Genomic DNA, 20,944 nt, shown 5'->3' with positions numbered 1-20,944 from the left:
TATGTATGTCATAATAATTAAAGGTGCTCACACCTCCTGAGCAAATATAAGTAAATAAAAGCAGGCATGATATTACTCTAAATGAAAGTGTCTTAATGACATCAACATCAGTACACCAATGATTACTCAAAGTGCCTTAAAGACACCAACATCGGTGCTCCATTGATTACTGTAAATGAAAGTGCCTTAATGACACCAGCATTGGTACACCACTGATTACTCAAAGTGCCTTAATGACACCAGCATCAGTACACCAATGATTACTCAAATTGTCTTAAATACACAAACATTGGTACTCCAGTGATTACTCTAAATGAAAGTGCCTTAATGACACCAGCATCAGTACACCAAGGATTACTGTAAATGAAAGTGCCTTAATGACATCAGCATCAGTACACCAATGATTACTCAAAGTCCCTTAATAACACCAGCATCAATACACCAAGGATTAGTCTCAATGATAGTGCCTTAATGGCACCAGCATCTGTGCACTAAAAATTACTGTAAAGGAAAGCGCTTTAAAGACACCAGCATTGGCACACCAATGATTACTCTAAATGAAAGTGCCTTAATGACAACAGCATTGGTGCATCAATGATTATTCTAAAGGAAAGTGCCGTAATGACACCAGCATCTGTACACCAATGTTTACTCTAAATGAAAGTGCCTTAATGGCACCAGCATCATTACACCAATGATTATTCTAAATGAAAGTGCCTTAATGGCACCAGCATGGGTACACCAAAGACTACTCTAATTGAAAGTGCCTTAATGATACCAGCATTAGTACACCAATGATTAATCTAAATGAAAGTGCCTTAATGACACAAGTATCGATACACCAATGATTACTCTAAATTAAAATGCCTTAATAACACCAGCATCAGTATACCAAGGATTACTCTAAATGAAAGTGCCTTAATAATACCAGCATTGGTATACCAAGGATTACTGTTAATGAAAGTGCTTTAATGACACCAGCATCGGTATACCGATGGTTACTCTAAATGTAAGTGTCTTAATGACACCAGTATTGGTACACCAATTATTACTCTAAATGAAAGTGTCGTAATGACACCAGCATGGGTACACCAAGGATTACTCTAAATGAAAGTGCCTTAATGACACCAGCATTGGTACACCAAGGATTACTGTTAATAAAAGTGCCCTAATGACACCAGCATCAGTACACCAATGATTAATGTAAATTAAAGTGTCTTAATAACATCAGCATCAGTACACCAATGATTACTCAAAGTGCCTTAATAACACCAGCATTGGTACACCAATGATTACTCTAAACGAAAGTGCCTTAACGCACTAGCATCATTACACCAAGGATTACTCTAAATGAAAGTGCCTTAATAAAACCAGCTTCGGTACACTAAGGATTACTGTTAATGAAAGTGCCTTAATGGCACCAGTATCAGTACACCAATGATTACTCTACATGAAAGTGCCTTAATGACACCAGTATCGATACACCAAGGATTACTCTAAATGAAAATGCCTTAATAACAACAGCATCGGTACATCAAGGATTACTCTAAATGAAAGTGCCTTAATAACACCAGCATCGGTACACCAAGGATTACTGTTAATGAAAGTACCTTAATGACAACAGCATTGGTACACCGATGATTACTCTAAACAAAAGTGCCTTAATGACACCGGCATCGGTACACCAATGATTACTCTAAATGAAAGTGCCGTAATAACACCAGCATCGGTACACCAAGGATTACTGTTAATGAAAGTGCCTTAATGACAACAGCATTAGTACACCGATGATTACTCTAAACGAAAGTGCCTTAATGACACCGGCATTGGTACACCAAGAATTACTCTAAATGAAAGTGCCTTAATGACACCAGCATCAGTACACCAATGATTACTCTGAAGGAAAGTGCCATAATAACACCAGCATCGGTACACCAATGATTACTCTAAATGAAAGTGCCTTAATGGCACCAGCATTGGTACACCAAGGATTACTTTAAATGAAAGTGTCTTAATGACACCAGCATCGGTATACCAAGGATTACTCTAAATGAAAGTGCCTTAATGACACCAGCATCGGTACACCAAGGATTAATCTAAATGAAAGTGCCTTAATGACACCAACATTGGTAGATCAATAAGTACTCTAAAAGAAAGTGCCTTAATGATATCAGCATTAGTACAGGGACTGGGGGGTGGGAGGCAACACTAGACACCAGGGATTATTCTAAATGTAAGTGCCTTAACAGCACCAACAGCAGGATGATAAAAATGAACCTGATACCTATAGTTTTAATTTCTGGACCTGTATGAACAAGTGTAAAATCTCGTAGTTCTTCTTTTATGTGTACTTTCAAAATAAAAGTTGTCATTCTTGATTCACTAATTGTATGATAAATGCAGTTTATTATGCAGTCATAAAAGCAGCATACAGTGGAAGTTGCTATGGTCATATATTACTGATACTGTTTTGAATGCCAGTGCTGGTAAACTGAATCAAACTGAAACTTTTGTAACTGAAGATTGCAGACTGAATACTCAGACTTCTGTAGCTCTGAGGATTGAAACCAGCTGTTCTTCTATAACTGCTGAACTGAAACAACCTGCATGGTTCTTTGTGACTCTGAACTCTGAAATCAGAACTGTTTTCTGCAGTTTCTGCAACCAAGAAATTCTGAACTTTTGAAATGACTTCTGTCTTAAAAGTATTTATTTTAATACCAAAACCCTGTAAATTTCCTATCCATTGTTACACACCTCTTTATTTATTTATTTTATTTATTTTACATTTGTTAACCGGGAAAATTCAGCTGGACCAGGTCCATTTTCAGTGGAGGCCCGGGGAGAAAAGCTCCACAATTAAGAAGACATTTATACAATTACAGATATACATACATTTATACAATTTGAGATATTCATACAAAACAGGTAGTAGTGAAAATGTATTTACAAGAAGAGTTATTCTTTACTTTGTTCACTATAGTTAAACTTGCAGTGCAAGACTAAGATACAGTTTTGATAAATAGTACAAGGGTTCAGTGATTGGGTTTAGACAGATATTTTTCAGAGTTTGGCTTCAAGTAGTTACTAGGATTTTGCAGGACAAAAGGTACAGTTTGAGATAGTTTTACAAAGGTAGTAAGAACTGCTTACAGATGTAGTAAGTATGTATAGAAGGGGGCAAAAAGAACAATATGATATGTGATGAATCAGTGTTTCAATGTGCATAGATATAGTGTGATATTTAGACTGGAGTAGATTGATAGAAGATAGAGGAAAGGTACAGGGATTGTCATGTGATACATGGGCAAATCCAAATTGTCCTGAGATGAGATATGAGAGATTATTTGAAGTTTGCATTTGTTGTTGTGGAGGTTATATTGGTGGGGAGATTGTTCCATTTTTTGGCTATGATGTGAGAATTTAGGGCTTTTCCTGCAGTGTTGTTAGCAGTAGAAACACTGAGTAGGGGTTTATTGGAAGAGCGTAGAGGGCGACTGGAAGAGTGGGAGGTTATTAGGTTACTGAGGGCTGAAGTTTTGTCTGGGTGGTTTCTGATGTTAAAGGCGTAGGTGAGTTGTTGGTAAGATAGTAAGTTAGGAAATTCCAGCCACTGAATTTCTTTTAGTACTTGGCAGTGATGCGTTCTAAAGGGGGAATTATTGGCATATTTAGCTATTTTGTTGTAGCATGCTTCTAACTTATCCAGATCTGATTTTTTAGTGTGGGTTAGGATGGGGTTCCTACGCCTTGTGTCATCTAAATTATTGCAGATGCCTGTTTCTGAACTTTTTTGTATCTCTGCTAGGTCTTTGGCACAAAACAAAATGTTCCACAATATCGTTAGCACACCTCATCCATATCAGTGCTTTGTTCTGAAAGTAAATGGAATCCATAGTGAAAGAGCAAAAAACTGGCATCATCATCTCTCTCACTAATAGTGATTTAAGGAAAATCAAGTCTGGCTTCTTTGTAAAGGATGAACAACTGCAGCAGTGCTGCTCTAAAAGGTGGAGTAGAATTGATGAGATCATGCCTGATAAGGCTTGAGGAATGGTCAACACATAGCTTATATCACATGATAACCCATGCAGGATGTTTCACCAATGGAGATTAAGGAAAATATCAAAAAAACTGTAGGTACTTTTAACATATGAGAAGGCAGTAAAGGAAAGCCATCTTGTATGCACATTTCTGGAAAGAGCACCAGATACAAGAAGTTCAAAGCATATGCTTTCCAAAGAATGGCAACTACAGATGCCTAGAAAATAGATCAAAAACATATAAAACTGAAATGTGAATAGAGCATGTGCTGCACCTTACAGGGAAGCAAAGGAGCTGGGTGTATTAAAATAGATGCTAGAGGAGTGGACATCAGATGCAATGTGATGCAAAATTACCTTCCCAGTAAAAAATAATGTAAAGTGCTTTGTACGATAGCCTTCCTTCAGAACAGTAACAGCATACAATACATAGGGCAGAGAAAATGCAACCTGATATTGGGTTTGGGAGCCATCAGCTTAATAAATTGATGGCAAAAGGGACAAGACCAGTGGGACACTGGTTTTCATATGTCATACAATAATGGTTAAATTTCATTCTACATAACATCAGATGATTTGATATGAACTGGATGCTGGACCCTCTGGTACCAGCAACCCATACCTGTCAACTTCAAATGCAAAAGATCTGAAAAAAGCCTAAAATTATGGTGGAACAAAGGCCAAAAATAGGGACATATTTGAAATATTGCCCTTATAAACTTAGAAAGTTGCTATAAAAAGCAAGATTTGTGTTAGCAAGCATTTTCTGAAGGATGTGAGGTCTGAAACTTGAATGTGTGTTATTATTTGTTGACTTCCATTTTCAGTGATTTGCCAGAAAGATACAAATTTTATGAAGGGCAGACCACAAATATGATGCAAAAATCTGAACAGCTGAGAGGTGTGCTGTAACTTTCTGCTATTGTTTTGTTTGCAAGCCATTCACTGGGCGTGTTTTTTTCCTGGACAGAATTCAGGAGAAAGGCACACTAAAAATAAACCTAATGAATGATTACCGTGTGAACATCTACCCATTTTATTGCTTTGCTTATCCTGCTGACTTCGGGGGAAATGGTCTGTTTAAGCATTTAGTGTATTAGGCAACAATGTCTGAACATGTGAAACATCCCTGAACTCCAAAAGGAAGTCTCACTGCAGGAAATGAAGTTTGGCACAAACTAAGTTGTCCCGGGACATCTTCATGGGGAGGGGGGGGGTTAGGTTAATATTAAGGGGAGTTAAGTGGGTTGGGGAGGTGAAAGGGTTAAGTGGAGGCAGGGATGGTTGGGAGGAAGTGAGATAATGATGGGGAGGGGCTTAAGAGGTTTAGTCTAGTGTCGTTGGGTTAAGCAGTCACATTTTGTCGTGAACTTGCTTCAGAGCAGGTCTACATCCATGACGACCTGTAAGAACCTTGCTGGTCAGGTAAGCCTTGGGGGAGTTTTGCTACAAAGAATGAGGTAAGTATGGGGGTCCAGTATTTTTGTTTTCTTTCTTATGTTTAAGTCTGTTATAGTCATAATGGGGCTGTTACTACATTGGGGTTCCAACTTGCTGCAATTAAATTTTAGGGATCATGAGGAATGGTGTAGGCTAGCTTAGTGGGAGGTTATTCATAGGGGAACATTACTGTTACCTTGCAGTTAAATTATGAGATGTTTGAGCCATACCAAAGGAATAAATAAGTTGGCATTACTAAAATCTTTCATTTCCTTCCATTTGCTTTCTCCTTAGGGGGGGAGAACAGTTGCTGAATGAAGGGGGTTAGCTTAGGTGATCCTGGTGGTGGGGGGATAGGTTATTCAGTATGGTTTGGGGTAGTTTCATGCCATGAGGCACACCGAGTTATGGTTGGAGAGTCACAGAAGACCTTGGGAACAACTTAGGGAAATGTTATGCCTTTCCACGGTTACCACTCGTATTGCATGTGCATTAAGCAGTAATGGCCGACACGGTTAGCACTCGTATATTAAAAAAAAATGGTTAACACTCGTATATTAAAAAAAAAAAAAAAAGCATGGCTGACAGCTCTTTTTTAAGGTTTATAGGAGCAATATTTAACATTCACTCATCAGACAGCAAAAGTGGGGAATCATGCAGTTGGGAGGCAAGGGATCCTTTCAGTTAGATGCTCACTAATCTCCTGAAGTACTTGGTCTCCTTGTCGTCCTTTAATGGCAGCTGGCAGTTGGCTGAGTTTATTAAGTTATTTGTGGAGTTGGGAGAAGCGCACATTTTCAATTGCTGAGATACAAGGCCAGCAACAGTCGGGTGCTGCGCATGCACATTAAGCAGTAATGGCTGTGCGGGAGAGGTCCGAAGTCTTTTGGGAGTCATCGGTACCTTATTTTCTCTTTTGGTTGTTCTTGGAAATTTGTTATCTGCATAAATATGTCATATTTTTGTATTCCTCTAAGGCATTGGAGTTTCTCGTGGTGTTCTGGCTGTCATGGTAACTTTTAAGAAAAGAAAAAGGTACGTTAACCCAGCCCTGTTGCAGTGGCACCTTTTTAGACTGATTGGAGTGATATTAGGGATCTGTCTTTTATGTGGTTGGGCATTGGGCATTGGTTCGGGGCAGGTACCTTGTGTGAGGTTTGGCCTTTTTGTCAGCTTAGCGTTCTGCCCTCATTGAACTTGTGTTATTGAGCTACCGGGCATAAAGCAGAAAGGAAGGAAAAGGGGGGCCATTTGTTTGGGTGTCTCATTGGGGATTAGATTTGCCAGCATACTCTCAATTGTACAGAGTTTCGCTTAATGCCTAGACTTTTTTCATAAAACTGTGAACACAAAACAGTGTGAAAAGTGCCAGAGGCTTGACCGGGAATGGGGAGAAGTAGTTTTGGGTGGCAGCATGGAGTGCCTTTTCTGTTCCTGGTGTGCTTCTGTCATCATTTCTTTGGGTAGGAGCATGGAGTGCCCCCTTTTTGTTTTCTGATGAATCATTGGCAAATTATTGAAGAGTGAAGTCAGAAGAATTCATACCCTACAAAAAAAAAAAAAAAAATCATGCTAATAAAACCTGTACTGTACTGCTATCAATTTTCTAAGTTTGTAAGAGCAGTAGTTAAATAGTGTCCTTATTGTTGGACCTTTGCCACCCCTCCCCCTTTATTCATGGCTTTGTCCAGATTTCTGGCTCTAAGAGGTTGGGAGGGATGTCTGGTGGTGGTACCAGCTTTCTGTCATGGTTGGAAGGTGATTGGTGCAGTGGAACATGTGGGATACTCTTCCTCAATGGAGTGCAGACTTCCCTGGAAAATGGCTGCGAGGGGTGTTGGACTGTTGCGGAATGCACAGAGAGTGGCTTGTTGGGGCCGCCATTGGTTAGTTTCTAAATTTGTGCTGTTAGTCCTCCTGAATTTTGCGTCCATTTGTTGAGTATTTTTGTAATCACACTTTCCTGGGTTTGTGTGTTCGTGTTTGGGAATGGCTGAGTTCTGGGTGGTGCAAAGCATATTTGAGGTCGGTCCCTGTTTTGGGCCTTAGTTTGACTGATGTACACAGAAGGTCCAGCTTTTCCGCACAAGGGACAAGCCGTGACTGGTTTTCACGGGCTGCAATATGTTACTCTGTGACTCCCTGCACATGCGTGGTGCAGTGGTTACTCGAGGGCTGGTGAAATTTATTTTTTTTTGGCAAATTACTGGATGAGTTGAGGAGTGAAGTTATGGATTAATGACATACATTTAAGTTTCAGTGTTCAAATTCTTTAGAAAAGTCAGTGAGCATGCACGGGTGGGATAACTGCTGTAGAGGAGGTTTCAAGTTGGCCTCATCAATTATTGTTTTTGTGCTGCACCCCCCATTGAAGCAGGTAGCTGCTATTTTATCTATTCTAAAAAAATTCTGCACATGAGTATAGCTGTAGAGAGCATTTAAGCATAATGGGTGTTTGCTTGCTTTCGCAGACTTGAGGTGCATCTGGGTACCAGTACAGACGGCATCTCCTAAGGGCAACTACAGCAATGAATACGATTCTTTGGGTGAAGTTCCATCCGTGGGCGAGGGTTAGGAGGGGATTAACAATCAGGACTGAAGGTTCGTGACATGTACATTGTGCAGGTGCTCATCTTGTAACAGTTTTTTAGGGGAGTATTCACTTTATTTTATAGTTGCACCTCCCGTGTCCACTGACTTTGTTTGGAACATGTTTTTTTTTTTTTTTTGTTATATAACTCAGGGCTTGGCCAGCCTTTCATTTTGCTTTGTAGGGTCTTGTTTTGGGCTGGTCCTTGTTTTCGGGTTGCTTGGGCCACATTTGAGGATGTTTGTTTCTTTCCTGTGGTGGTGAACTTGTGCTGAACAACAGCCATGAACGGTTTCGCTGGCTATGGGATGTCCAGCTGAATGGTTCCTTTCTGCGCATGCCAGATGCATTAATAATTAGCATGAATTTTGTTTCACCAAAATGTCAAAGCCTCTTACATATGTTCATGTAATTCAAGTTATGTAGTATTTTTTCATAAATTTCCTCTGAACAGATTCTAAACTTCTAAGTTCTACAGTGTACTCATTGAAATAATTATATGGTATAACCGGTCTAACTGATATCACATAGAGATTAATCATGCATTTTTCATCCCTTTTACTATTATGACTAAGCCTGATATCTGTTTCATGCCATAATTCCAGTTGGAGCTGCTAATAAGGTCAAGCTGGGTAATGGTTGAATTTGTGTGTGTACTACTTAAACATGCACATTTTGGAGACTGTCCTGATAGAGATAGTGAAATCTTATCTGTTATATATATTCTGCTGGCTTTCCTTGGTGGTGGGTAGATCAAGTGTCGAAGGAAGGTGTGCTGTGCCTTCAAATGATGTTGTAGTTTGAATTCTCACACAGCAGGATGCAGACTGCCAGAGTTTTTCTACAGCACGGTACTTGTTTCGGGCGTGCATGTTTATGAAATTTTTATATTTTATTTGGCTGTTGAACTTGAAATAAACTGGTCAAATTGGCTTTCTGCTTTCATTATTACAATGGGTCGGGATAGTATGTACAGATGCAGTTTTCTGAAGCAGTCTTATTCATACTAATACATCTGCTGGTTTGTGATTAGGCAGATGGATACAAGGATAATTCTGCTGGGATTAGACAGTTATGATGGAAAGGAAGTAAGGTAAAGCAAGGAAGTGGTAACTGGAAAGAGGGAGGGGAGTTGACATTGATAAACTAAAGGGTTGGTCGCTTAGGTGTGGGTGTTACATATTAGGAGATTTAACACTGGTGTTTATTATAGTGGTGAGTGGTTCAGTGCTGCCCTACCTCACTAACACCTATGTGGTGTGGAATGTCACACCTCTAACAGCCTATACACAGCTTGTATTTCTGCAAATTAAACAAACAGTAAAAAATTTTAAAATATGTATATTTTGTGAACAATAAAAGCTATTAGGCAATATTTAGGGTGCTAATTGATGTGTGCTGGAATCGCAACGTTACCCATGTTGTGGATATTGATAGGTCCCTTCATGGGGGGTTAGTTTTAACATACTCGACTGATGGTTAAATTTATCTTGGGTATTTGATAGGGTCATTGGAAGCATAGTTTCAGTTATGGCTGCTTTGCCATAGATGTGAGTGGCGGTGGTACATTCCTTCCTGGGTTGGCAGGATAGGATGTCCTTGAAGATGTCTTGGAATGTGGTTATGTATTTTGGATGATTTACCTGTCTTTTTCTTTCTTGCAGATGCAGTCTTGAAATGCTGTGGCTATAATTTGGAATAGGTGGGTATAAGGTGGAGCCTTCTCTACATATTAGAGGATTTAATTTTGTCATTTTCTTTATAGATCACTGAGGTGGCAGATGGGATGTGCAGAGTGGATTTTACGTGATGGGCGAAAGGAACGTGGAGTCGACAGGAAAGATTAAAGGCTGAGGAATGTGGCAGCTGATGGAGGGGATGAAAAGTTTGGTTTTCCAGCAGTGCAGCTGAATATGTACTCACAAGGTAATGTCTTGTTTGCTTGAAATTGTTGGGGAGTATCAGAACTGAACTTCACATTGTATTTTTAGCTGGGGTCTTTCTTGCTAGGGATCGGGTAGTGTTGGTGATTCAGGTTGGGTATTCTTGCTGCAGTGGCAGGTGATGCTTTAGTAAGCATTAGGTAATTGCCAAGGGCTGGTAATGTCCAGGCAAATATTGTACACCAAATGATGTTTGGCTTGACCCTTCCCTTTGTGGGAAGTGGATTGAACAATTTTGGGTAGAAGGGAGGGGGAACAGCCTGGTCAAGCTGGTTGGCGGAGAAGACGGATAGGCTTGCCCTCTTCTGTTCCCCCTCTGATGTCTGGATGTTCATTTCAAGGATCTGGGGAAAGGAAATGAGTAGTTGGAGGAAGCTTGCTGAATAGATAAGCAAGCTGAGGTAAGGATGGTATTTATTTGTTGGATGGTAATTCAATGAATGGTGTATGAAGTGAGTTGGGATGCTGCTTCATAGGTATAGTAAGGGAGCAGAGATATGGACCCTGCTTGTTGGGCAGGGTGAGTAGGTACACTGCCCTGATTAACATTATGATGAATGGTGTATGAAGTGAGATGGGATGGTGCTTCATAAGTAAAGTGAGTAGAAGTATGGACGCTGCTTACTGGGATAGGGTGAGAGGGTACACTGCCCTAATTAACATTACAAGGATGTTATACTGTATTCTAGTATCAATTATATCATGAATAGCTGTAATTAATAAAGTTGGTGATCAAAGCTATGTTATGGAAATCTAATAAAGGTCGTCAAATGTCATTTGGTGTGATGTGTGTTATTGAAGGTGACTGGGACAAAGTAAATTTATATCCTGCCAAGATATGATGCAGCTGATAATGTAGAATGTGCTTCCCAATAACAGAAAGCATCCTGCTTGGGAAAATGCAAACAGTTCCCCCATACATCACTAAGTGATCCTGCAGTAGTAAAGATATCCATTCCTTCTTGAATAAAATTATACCAGCTACAGACCACTCAGCCTTTTCCCTCATTTGTAGGAGCTCAAGGTCTTGGCAATAAATTAAACTCAGGCTAGTGCTGGCATGAGCAAATATATCCCTACCATCAGAAATGAAGTGTTGCTGTCAGACAAGGATCTAAAATCTATTACAGCTGAAACTTTCCTTTCTGCTGTAATCTACAGCCTTGCTAATATGTGGGTACAGACATGAAAGCACTGGAAATGAAGGCAATCTTCCTTGGATATGACTATATAATAAGCCACAACCAATGTTCATAACCTATTATTTTTTAAACCAAAGTAAAAAGAAGATAATGTTTTGAATAAGTAAAGAAAAAATAGTGTAAGCTTAATATGCTTGTTTCATGTAGTTTGTATCTGAAAAAGACACAGAATCTACAAACCATGATGAAATCATTACCTTTCTGAGCATAAAAACATGAATGAAAATCCAAGACAGAGAAACACTTGTAAACAGGTACTCGCACCAACAAAGTAACACATTAATCATCACAGTAACTGGCTGACGTTACAAAAAAGCAGAATGTACCAGTCTATCCAGACTAGCATGTGACAGAAAAATGGATTTACAAACTTCAAAAAGTCCATTCAGTTTGTTTGTGTCTTTCGGCTTTTCCCGGTTAGGGGTCGCCACAGCGGAACTCCGGTCCGCTAATGATTGGCAGTAGATTTTTACATACTGGCTTGCCGGGCCTAATGTACAACCTTCAACGAAGAAACGCCCATTCACGCATGTCACTACACAGAAGATGCTCTAACTGAGAATCGAATGGGCAGCGTCTAACTGTGAGGCGACAACGCTACCGCAGCACCACCACTAATAAAGAGCATTATTTTCAAAGGTACATCTTTGACCAGAAGGCTAAGACAAAAGCAGTCAATTATATCCCTTTGATCACTTTGAACACTCTTAAGACCAAATCAATCAAATGCATACAATTTAGAGACGGAACTTGTATCCCTGTTTTTCTCATACAAAAGTTACAGGACAACAGGAAGGAACTAGAAGTGTGACAGTAGAGCAGGAAGAAATGCTGTAAGTGGTGGACCACATGTTTCTTACTCAGACCAAGTAAACTCAACTCACTCACTAACAGCAAGGATGCAATTTAAGCTACTGTGTCACTTAATGCCAAGAAACAAGACATAAACCTCTAAGATCAGGAGAAGGCAAGTTAGCACCCAGAGTAATAAAAAAATCTGATCAGCTGGTAGGTAAGTTCTCCTATTGGGAAAAATAGCTAATTTATGCTGTATAATATTCCATTTTTGTTTTAATGTCTCAGTAATGCTCAGCTTCTTTTGTTCCTTGCAAATTTGGGTTTCTTGCTACGCTTTGAACAAGGAATCAGTCCATTGACATCTCCATGATATGAATTGCCTGATTGCAGTTTTCAGTAGGGAATCACCACCAACACCATTTCTAATTGTGATCCAGCAGTGGTTCCTTTGTTTTTTGGGTTTCTGCCCTTTTGTCATGTTTTACAGCTGTGGAGTTGATGTATACAGCTTAGGTGGGTTTAGGGAGTTTGCACCAACATGGAAGTTAGAAAGCATTCAGCTTTTTTTAATTGGATAAAATACGCAATGAGTTGATTTCAGTAGGTTGAGTCCTCTCCCAGTTGAAGATATACATTTTAAGTACTTTTCAACAGGTATGCTATAAGTGCTAATGTCCTGATAGCTTGCAACACACTTGCCCACTGTCATTTGTTTGAAAAGGCAAGTGGTCTAAATCTCACTAGTTCAATCTTACTTAACCACTTAGACATCCCAACACCAGACCCTATAAAACTGTATAGCCATACCAGACCCTTATCCCTAACTCTAAAACTCGTACCTAGCTCCTAACCTAAGCCCTCTCTCCCTAAACCAAAAACTCCATTCCCTCCCCCTAAACATAAAATCTCAGTTTGTTCTCTAAGCCTAAAGCTCCAACTTCCTCCAGAAGCTTAAATTTCCTGATTGCTCCCTAAAACTAAACTCTCCTCCCACTCCCTAAATCTCGCCTCCCACCATCTAAACCTAAAATCCCCTCCTTCTCCTTCAACCTAAATCCATCTCCAGTCACTGTCGTAATACTTTATTTTTTGTCAGTCCTTTGTTGACCAGTTTAGTCTTACTAGCTTCTTTTCAGGAGAGACCCAAAGTGGTATTTATACTACTAGGCCAGGCAGTTGGGGAACTTTATCGACTATTTTTCAATAAATGCTATGAGATCTTTTACATCCACCTAAGCTACCACCAACTCAGCAGATGGGGCCTTGGTTTAACATCCCAACTAAAGGACAATGCAAACAAGTGAGAATGACCCCCCTTTTGCTGCACTGCAGTATCAGCAGTCTATATACCTTGTATGGGAATTGAACCGACAGCCTTCTGCAAAAAAAGATAAGTGATTAATCTCTTGCACCACTCACACTGCTAAGCTACCTGTCAATCCCACTTACCTCATTCAAACTTAAATTATGTGTACAAGTAAGTGCAGCAGCTGCTTCCCTGAAGTCATAATCAAGTTCAAGTCTGAGCAACAGCCTGTATGACCTATAAGATGCTTGAGTCCCTGGGTTCAAGGCAGTGGTCTTCAAGAGCTTGGGACTTGAGTGCTAACCATTTTAATGGTAATTTTGTTTGTGTGTGTGTTAAAAGTAGCACTGCAGGAGAGTTATTTTTAAAGGGGTTATCCTATGGCAAACTGTTATTTCTTCTTAAAATTACTGTAGATTTACTTTGATTATCATAGGCAAAGGGGAACCAGGTGCTGCAACCTTGGCAGTCCCTTGTGAGAGATGTACTTGTGACCACAGTAACACTGGTAGGTACTTTAAAGAGGGAAGTGCAATGTAGGCAAAGAAAATGGCATCTTCTAAATTCCTTTCAAAGTAACAGGACAGTCACACAACTAGCAGTTGAATCTGTCTTATCTGGTAATTTCCCTGACTGTATTTTGACCTGTTTATTTCCAAGACTGCATTATCAAAAGACAGAAAAAGAGGATGTGTAATAAGGAAGTGATTGTGTGCCTGTGCTGTTTAACAGAAATTAAATACAGTCATGTAAATTAAATGAAATATAGCTCCAGTTTAGTAATTCATATGAACATAATATATAGATTTGGAAATGCAATAAAACAAGCAACTGCTGCTTCATTTACACCTGTAGAAGTGGTAAACAAGAAAATTTTACACCCAATCCGTAATGTAGCCATGGTTTCATATTGTAAACATAGCAGACATCACTGTATCACTTATATTACAAAAAGCTAAAATCCTCTATATTAAGTAAAGGTTTATAATAGTTTGTTGCTACATGATCTACAGGCTATTGCATTTGAAACTCTGTGCCACTTTAGAGACTTACTAATGACTAAACCAATTACACATAATTTAGGCAGCTGCACCAGTGACCACTTTATTATGACCTTAGCTCACAGCTCATTAGAATGCTGCACAGTCTTTGCCAGAATGGACCACACTGTTGGGAATAAGCCACTATTGTTTCCTAGAAGTATTATCACATTCTGTACAACTGAATGCTTGTTCCTTTGGGGCATATAGGCCTTACATGTCTATCAACCATTTAATGACCACCATGACTCTACCTGTGTTTTTTAATAAGGTGAAAACTAATTACTGGGCTGTCATCTAGCAGCCTGTAATGGGATTTTTAGTAATGTCCTACCACCTCTTTGAACATGTTTGGAATGTCCCAAGGAGTGGGCATGCAATGGGCCTGTGCAAGGGTGTATCATTCATTTCCATGAGTAATTCTACTGCCATAGTCTCAACTGAACTGATGACAGATATTCCATTCATTTTCAGACCGCACAATGGACTGCAGGTAGAGTATGTATCTCAGGACATATGCCTCAATCACCTACCTTGGGAAAGGCAGGTAGCTTCTGATGTATGAATTATCCCTCCCTCCAGTGTCCAAGATGCCAAATGAACATAAGTCATCTAGATTGTAGTCAAGGCTTCATCTCACTGCATCTTGAAGCAAGCAAACATTCTACACATTTAACTCTGCTGACCTAGTCTGTAACAAATATCTTGATAATCTACTACAATTTTCAGCATTTTGAATGTTTTGCGTTGCAGTGCTGCAATAATACATTTGTTACTAGCTTTGTAGTAACAAAGCCCTGTGTATTATTAAATAGGCTAATTAGATATATCTTCCCTAATCGCTATGGAATGATCTTTTGTTCTTAATGTTTTGTTTTAACCTTTCACTTTATTACTGTATCTGCTTTTAGCTGAAAAATGGCTTCAGACTGCAATCCACCATACTTTAATATACAGTTTAATAAATAAACAAACCTGCCAACAAATAAATATTGCTAAGTTACAAATGTACATGCTGCTAATCTGTAAGCCTGTACTGCATTTAGTGAAACTGAAGCTCTCAGGCTAGAACCAGAGATGTCCTGAAGATGTGTTGGAGAAGCAGGAGGCATGCAGCAGACACAATAAGTTATCCACTGGCAGACGCCTAAAAACATGTAAGGCAATGACTGTATCATTTACATGCAAATCCTTCCTATATTACGTGCAAGTCTATCCATAATGAAATACTGTTCAAATTGTAATAGAATCATAGTGGCCTCTGTTAGATACTGGGTGATGGGGCAATACAAAGAGTAATTATGATTTTGTTATCACTGGGTTAGGGAATATGCACTTTCCCCAATATTGTGCAATCACGGCTTGGCACATGTTTAGTAGCATGTCGATGTTTGTAAGGTTGACGTTTTGTACTTATGAATGTTGACATGTGGTGGTTTTAAACTAAACTTTGTACCCTTATATCTGTTTGTTGAGCCACATTTGATCGACTAACCAGATGGTTCACATGTGTTTGAGACTGCAGAATTCTCAGGGTGGGGGAATATGCCATATTCCTGATTTTGAGTGATCTTACAGTTAGTATATAAAACTTAACACAGGTTTGGAGGTCAAGAGGTAATTGCTCCCCCTGAAAAAGACACTTCCTTGGATTCATGAACAATTGGGTAGGCTTTCCGGAAAGATATGCTGCTCATCATCCTAATATGAATAAAAGCACATTCTCATGGCCAGCAATGGTGTTGATGGCCAGGAAACTTTGTTAAGCAGCACCAGCGCACACACTAAACAAACAAGCTTGTCTGTCAGTAAACCTGTTAAGCGTGTTTGTGTGGACAGCACAAAAAGGTACGTAAGGGAAATAATGCATGCTGTACACAGGCAAGAAAAGTACACTGAGTCTACTGTGTACATAAATGAAATGCTGGAATACAGAAATAGTTAGAAGAGATATAATATGGCAAGAACAACTACAATACAATGGGTTTCCAGGCAGGAAAAGCATACTGCACACAATCTGCACAGAAATCAAAGAGATGTATATGAAAAGATGTAAGAGGGGAGGGTAAATGTTCAAATTGCACTAAGATAATTTATTTAAATGTACATATGTCTAACAGATAATTTTGTAATAATAAAATTATGAAATGTGTGTCATAATAATTAATGGTGGTCACACTTCCTGAGAAAATATAAGTAAATAAAAGCAGGGATGATATTATAGAATGTGACAGTTAGAGAAATTCACATTGTAACAGAGAGGAATTGCATGACTTATTAATGCAATTGGCATGGTGAACTGAGATGACAGTAAACAAGGACAGTATATTCATAATGGGATATATTCACAGTGTATATTTTGTCAATATAACATGTTGGAAAATAGGAATGGCTTAAAAGCCACAATCTCCTTTCGCAAGAGTCAAACCCATGCCATCATATCAACACTGACCTGTATATTAACTGTGTACATCACAGAAATAGGCCTAACACATGCCTGAGGAGGCTCATCCTTGAAGGGAATTATGTAGCTTAATATTCTAATAGTTATGCATTCCATATGTAGGTATGTGTAGTGTTACAAATGTGGGAGAAGAGTGTGACATATTTAATACCCTTGAGTAAGGCACTCCCGCCTCAGACAGTTAGTGTCTGGACAGATAAGACCAGATGCAAACCCCACAAAATGATGCAATGTATTCCCCAGAGAAGTGTATTGTTAGCATCCACCACAGGAGGTAGCAATGGATACTATCACAAACAAATGAAATTAATGTGTGAATAAAGAAAGGATCTCTGAGAATAAATGTCATATCGGTCTGTCAGACTGATGGTAATTAAAGGAGTATACTCACATGCACATAATTGTGATTAGTCCTATAGCAATGTTCAGTGGTCAAGAATGTGTTCTCTTTATGTCTGTACACATGCCATCCAAGAACTGGTGCACATTCATGTACACCACAGTATTCAATGCATGTGCCAAGGTAGCACTCTCATCATTATATTGACAGCAGAAATGTGTACTTTCAGGAAACTGAAAGCTACATTCACATGTGTTCATGTAACATATCAAGGGATAACACTGATGTGATGTAATCATTGCAGCACATCAGTACATTCATACAAAATGAATCTTTATGCTAGAACTGAACATCAAGCTATACAGCATCTCCAAATAACAAGATGGCTATTAATAACATTCACCACAGTGGAACTGTTATCACAGCTGTTAAAGTCCACCTATGTGAAGTCATTGACTCATCTGTACTTTATCTGCCTATAAATTTCATTTTCTAAAAGTTGATGGGGTGGCTTCTGCCACTGTTTATGTACAAAATATAAATGGGATGGATGCCTTTCTTGCAGAACAATTGAGGATACAAATGTGCACAGTACCTCAATGCTGGTTTGGAACACTTGCCTAACAGCTGATAAAATCAGCACTATAGTGGAATCAATGTATGTGCCATGGTATAAGTACATAATGATAACCATGCTCCCAAACACACTATTAGAACCAATGACAAAGTTGCACCATGGCTGTCCAATGATACAAGACAAAAAATAATTAGCAGAAACAAAGCGTGGACCTCCTGGAGAACCACTAAATCCCCAAAAGACCACCTCATATATAATAGGTTCATAGGTTAATACTAGGCTATCTGCCCTAGGGCATTTATAAGCCTAGCCAGAGTGTGTTTGGCTTTCGTCACCCCTTGGAATGAGTATACTGTGCCCATTTTAAGGTTTAGTTTACTGTACCTCTGTCTAGCAGTGACACAGAAGTGACCCCCAGGGTAAATCTACAATCTCCCATCCACTCGTCAAGATTTCTCTTGAAGAGAGTCAGTGAGGGGCTCTGCCTAACATGGACTGGGATTTTATTCCAGAGTGAAGGGAGCCTCTGGGTTATGAATCTGTCCCTCCAGCATGTCCTATTTATTTCTGTGCTGAGGTTCAAATCTCTCACTCGCATAGCTCTGGTGGATTTGGATTTTCTGAGATGGAGCATGTCCATTAATTCCGGGTTGGACATGGCCTTGTACGTCAGGCATAGATCACCTCTGAGTAGGCGGTATGCTACTGAGTAGAGCTGGAATTTCTTTAACCGGGCAGCATATGGCATATGCTTGAGTCCCTTGATCCTCTTGGTGAGGTACTTTTGGAGTCTTTCCAGTTGCTGCAGGTGTCGGGTAAGGTACATCCCAAATGGGGTGTTGTACTCAATTATGGGCCTGATGAGGGAAGAGTAAAGGGGCACAATGACCTCTCCCGAGCTAGATGTGAATCCCTTCATGATAAGGTGGGCAATATAGAAGGTCTTTCTAACCACTCTGGCAATGTGAGTGTCAAACGAGAGATTACTGTCAACTTGGGTCCCTAGGTCCCTAATTACTTTATCCGTACTTAATGGATCACCACCTATGTGGTAATTTGTGGGCACTTTGTTTTTCCTAAAAGGTATGACTATACACTTTTTGGCATTTAGTTTAAGGCCATGGCTATGGCACCAGTTTTCCGTTTCTATGAGATCCTTTTAAAGGATGCTTGTGTCCGCTGGAGAATCAATTATGGTGCCCAGTTTGCAGTCATCTGCGAACTTGGTTAGCCACAATCCTCTCATGTTAGCCTGTACCTCAGAAAAATAAATACCGAACAAGAGGGGTCCCAGGACCGAGCCCTGTGGGACGCCACTTGTGACTGGTTTAGAGTCTGACATGGCTCCAGCAATTCTGACCTTGTGGGTTCTGTCTTTGAGCCAGTTTGCAACCCATCTTATGACATAGGGGTTTATATTTAATCTGAAGAGCTTGTCTATGATGCCCGAGTGGGGTATTGTGTCGAAGGCTTTTGCAAGGTCAAGGTAGGCTGTGTGAACTACCTTGCCCTCATCAATGGTCTTGGTGACTGTTTCAAAGAAGTCGACCAGGTTCAAGAGGCAGGATCTGCCCTTAACAAAGCCAAATTGGGTAGGATCCAATGTCTGTAGGTCCCCAATGTCTTTGTTTATGAGTTCCATAATGATCCTCTCCATAGCTTTGCAGACCAGGCTTGTCAAGCTTATGGGGCAGTAGTTTCCAGGATCCATAGAAGCATCTCCTTTGTGGAGTGGGACCACTGTTGCTGTACACCATTCTTTGGGTACATATCCTGTAGTAAGGCTGAGATTAAACAGCAGCCTTATGTGTGGGTTTAGCTCTTCTTGGAGTTCATGTAGCACGCAACCAGGGGCACCGTCTGGTCCCATTGATGCTGTGTTTTTAGCTTTGGAGAGGGCGGCTCTCACCGGGGCATCTCAGATGTCAGGGAGGCAACACTCTGCTGGGATAGATATTTGTCCTTTTGGGGGGGGGAGAGAAATTTGCACTGAACCTGTCTGCTAGTATGTTGGCAATGTCTATTGGTTCAGTGTATTTTTTGTCATTTTGGACTAACTTGAGCATAACTGGGAGTTTCCACCCAGGTTTCTAACATGTCTAAAGAAAGACTTGTGATTATCTTTAGTGTCTTGTGCAATTTTTCTCTCAAAGGTGGCCTTGGATGATTTTATGAGTGTTCGTAGTTTTTTGCTAGTACTGATCAGAGATGCCTTTCCTTTTAGGGATTTTGCTCTATCATGTAGTAGCTTCCTCCTTCTGCTATATAGCTTATTAATGGCTGGGGTCCACCAGACAGGATGCCTGCCTTTGGGGGAATGGATCTTGGTTTTATTTGGGATTGCATGATCCATACATTCCTGTAGGTGTCCATAGAATGCATTTATAAAGGATTCAGCAGAGTGGGCTGTGGTTTCCACTGGCCCGGGGGCCTTGAAGGATTCCACCTTGGTCTTAAGAAGTGTGAATTCAGCTTTTGAGAATTTCTTCACTGTGGTCTTCTGTGCTGGGGGTAGGGGCGGGATGTGGATTTCCAGGGAGATTAATTTATGGTCCAATCTTACCAATGAGGGGTATACTTCTGGTATGGAACATTGCGTCCCCACGTTTGTGATGATCAGGTCTAATATGTTTTCCCCTCTTGTGGGAGAGGTGACTAGTTGTTCCATAGTATTTGAGTTTATGAATTCTAGGAATCTTTGGGCTAGGGTGTTGGGGCTTGAGTAATGCTCCCAGTCTATGTTTGGGTAGTTGAAGTCCCCCAATATGATGGTGTTTGGAGAGACCTTCATATTCTCCAATGTCTTTAGGAAGGCCGAGTGGGGTTCCTGAGTTTGAGAGGGTGGTCTGTAGCATGCTACAAACTGGAGTGCAGTTTTTCCCACTGTTAGTTGCACATGGATGGTCTCTGATGCTTCATGCATTGCCACTAACCTGGAGGTGTGGGTATCTTTGATGAATATGGATACTCCCCTTCCTTTTGTGGTTCGGTCCAAGTTCTGGGGCCGAAAAGCATGTTATGAGGTATAACCTGGTAGTGCTGGGGTGCTCTCAGGAGCCTTGAACCAGGTTTCTGTCACTGCACACACATCGATGTTCTCCATACTGAGGAGGGCTTCAAGAGCGTGCATCTTGAGGTTTAGACTTCTGGCGTTGAGCAGCATTACCCTTAGTTTCTTTCTACTTGTGTTTTTTAGGGAGG

This window comes from Protopterus annectens, chromosome 9.part0 (genome assembly GCF_019279795.1).
Source record: "Protopterus annectens isolate FY-2018-M chromosome 9.part0, PAN1.0, whole genome shotgun sequence".
Taxonomy (NCBI): Eukaryota; Metazoa; Chordata; order Ceratodontiformes; family Protopteridae; genus Protopterus; species Protopterus annectens.
The sequence above is the reverse complement of the archived record's forward strand: the minus strand, read 5'-3'. Positions refer to the sequence as shown.